This window comes from Lontra canadensis, unplaced genomic scaffold, assembly GCF_010015895.1.
Source record: "Lontra canadensis isolate GAN:19392208 unplaced genomic scaffold, GSC_riverotter_1.0 scaffold179, whole genome shotgun sequence".
In the NCBI taxonomy this organism is placed as follows: Eukaryota; Metazoa; Chordata; class Mammalia; order Carnivora; family Mustelidae; genus Lontra; species Lontra canadensis.
In genome coordinates, this window is record NW_022631173.1 from 2,902,978 (window position 1) to 2,906,278 (window position 3,301).

The following is a 3,301-nucleotide window of genomic DNA, read 5'->3' on the forward strand; positions in this document are numbered from 1 at the left end:
CACCATTCCTCTACCTGCTGCACCTTTTACCAAGACATGCTCTTCAAAACCTGGTTCAAGTTTCACCACCACTGGGCAACTTCTTGTTTTGGAATTAAGAGCTTGAAGCCTGACACCAGGGAGCTCCGGCTTTGCAGGCAAATCCCTTAACCTTCGTAAACCCAAGTTTTCTCATCTGTGACACCAGCCCAGTGGGCTGAAGAACGCCCCCCACGAAGACATCAGCGTCCACTTCCTGGACATCTATGAAACCGTCACCTTATGTGGTAAAAGGGACTTTGCCAGTGTGATTAACTGAATGATTTTGGGATGGGGAGACAATCCTGGATCACCTGGGTGGGCCCAACACGGTTCCAGGGATCCCTAGGGGAGAGAGGCTGGAGTCTCTAAGGGGCAGATGTGGTGGCAGAAGCAGAGATGGGAGTGGGGAGGGCTCCAGGAGCAGCGAAATGCAGGCAGCCTCTCTCTCCAACCTCAGAAGGCAAGGAGACCGACTCTGCCCTCATGGCCGCTAGCAAGCCCTGGCCATGCCAAAGCCTTGACCTCAGTCCCGCAAAACTGGTTTTGGACTTCTGACTCCAGAACTCTAAAATAATAATTTCGTGTTGTTTTAAGCCACTAAGTTTATGGATTACCAAAGGAACCCGTTTGTTGTTACAGCAGCAACAGGAAATGAATTCAAATGGGTCTAACACTCAGGCCTCCCCACAGGGCTATTGTAAGAAGGGTATAGCATTCCACACACAGATCCCTTAGCGTGGCTTCTGACACCAAGAAAGGGCTAGGGGGATTCAGGTGTCTGACCCCTCCACAATCCCTGTCACCTCCCTCTTCTTTACTTTCCCACTTACATCTCTGTCTGTCCTGCAGACTGTGAGCAGTTCGAGAGCCAGCTCCCAGGCTCAGGATCCCCAACTCTGGCACAGGGCAGGTGTTCTGCGCACAGCGAGCAAATGAATGAATGAATGAATGAATGAACGCCACCCTTGTCTGTACGCAAGGTGGCTTTAATCACACAGCAGAATCCTAGACAGAGGAAGACAAAATTCTTGAAGCCATGGGACCAAGCCTCAGAATCCAAATACTGGAAGAGATCTCTGGAAATGGTTGGATCATTCCTGCAGGGCGGACAGCAAGATGTCCGATTACCCAACGGGTCTAGTCTCCACTCTGAATTTCCAGGAGGTTTCTCCTGGAGAACAGTGTGAGAGGTGGTGCCCAGCGATCATTTTCTATCTGCAGAAGCAGTCTGCACAGCTGGCCGCTGCCTCCAGGCTAGGGGCGGGGGAGGGGGGTGGGCAGCTGCTGGTGACGGTGAAGCAGACGGTCACGATGCAGTGGCCTCCACTATGCGTCAGACGTGGTATAAAGCACCTACGTCAGTATTTCATTTCATGCTCAAGTGTCTATTATTATTCCTATTTACCAAAGAAGAAGTTGAAGTTTTGGCAGGCTACACACACTTGCCCTTGGTCACACAGAGCGCAAACAGTTGGGCCAAGATTCTAACCCCCATCTGTTGGCCTTGAGTGCCCATTCTTACCACCGCCAGCCGTCACTGCCGGTCCAACCCCCATGTGCTCAGACCACATGTCTTCTGTAGAAGTGCACAGGACCTCAGGACGGACAGCCTGGCATACTTGTCCGTGTCCCCACCCAGAGCCACGTGACAATATTACGTGTCACACCTGCTCTGGGTCAGGATTTGCTCCGTTCGCCATACACCGGGTACGGAGAGGTGAGCCAGCCCAGTGGGGACCACAGATCCTGAACAATCACCACAGGGTGGTAAGGGCAGGGACAATGGGGCACAGGAGGCCACAAGGACCCAGTTGTGGGCATCAAAAACTGAGGAGCATCACACATAATGTTTCCTTGGTGACAGCCAAACACATGGTGGGTTTGACCCACTTTGGAAGGGGCCACGCCAAGTCAAGGAAACCAAACATAAAAGGCCCAGAGGTAAGAGTACAGTACATTCAGGAAAACACAGGTCATCTGGGTGACCAAAGGGGAGTCATGGAGGGAGTGACAAAGCTCGAGCAGGGACCAGATATAGAGTTCAGCACATAGGATGCTCTGGGCCCTAAGGGCAATGGGACCCTATGGAAGGAGTTTAAGCAAGGTAAGGACTTGGCGAAATTGTGTTACCTTTAAGAAATAAAAATAATATAATAAATATACAACAACAACATGTCTCACTTATCCAGTACTTTGTTACATCTCAGCCACTCTCCAAAGCACCTGACATGAATTAATTTACTTACTCCCTATGGCAACATCATTACTAACGTATAATGTCCCCAGTTTACAGAGGAGGAAATTGTAGCACAGAGAGATTGAGTCCCTTGCCCAAGATCACACAGCAAGTAAGTGGCAGAAGTTGGATTTGAACCCAGGCAATCTGGCTCTAGAGCCCTGGGGATCCTATACTGAGCACTTGTCCGAGGAGAAGGCAGCTCCAGGACCCCATCAGGACAAAGCAAAGAGGAGGTGTTCAGGAATTCTGTGCTAACTGCCTGGCCAGCAGGCCTGCTCCCCAAGCGGCTCCAAGCCCAAAGCAGCCAGTCAGCTCCACGCATCTTTCTTGGACTCCCTCTGCCCCGTTGCCCCCACACACAATGCTGCAAGTTCTCAGGGCAGCGCCTTATCATCTCCCCAGATTTTTCTAGGGCTTCTCCCAGCTCCACTTTTCAGGAAGGCCTTTCCGCTCTGCTGCAGATCCTATCTTCCTGCGTGTTTCCTATTAGCAAAGCGATTAGCACTCATCCATTTGCATAAGCACAGAGGCCCCCCAGAGCGATGAGAGCCTAGCCTCTGCTGGTGGGAGAGGGTCTCCCTTTGCAGAACCTGCCTTGTGCCTTATCTCCAGGTGGTTCGGCTTCCTCACCCTTAAAGTGAGGGTACTGGGGCACCTGGGGTGTTTAGTCACTGAGGATCTGCCTTGGGCTCAGGTCATGATCCCAGAGTCCTGGGATCAAGCCCCACTTCGGGCTCCCTACTCAACAGGAAGCCTGCTTCTCCCTCTCTTGTAAGTGTTCCCTCTCTTGCCATGTCTCTCTTTGTCAAATAAATAAATAAAATCTTTTAAAATAAATAAATAAATAAAATAATAAAGGGAGGGTACTGAGGTCCCACACTTGTCAACCTGCCCTCACACGTGATGACAGACAGGTGGCGGCATGTCTGAACCGTGTGCCATCAATACACTGCCAGACATGGGACTGTGACTACTATTGCTGGGATTATCACTTCCATCCAAAGTCAGAGAGTTCTAAGAAAAATAGGTTGAGTGAAAATT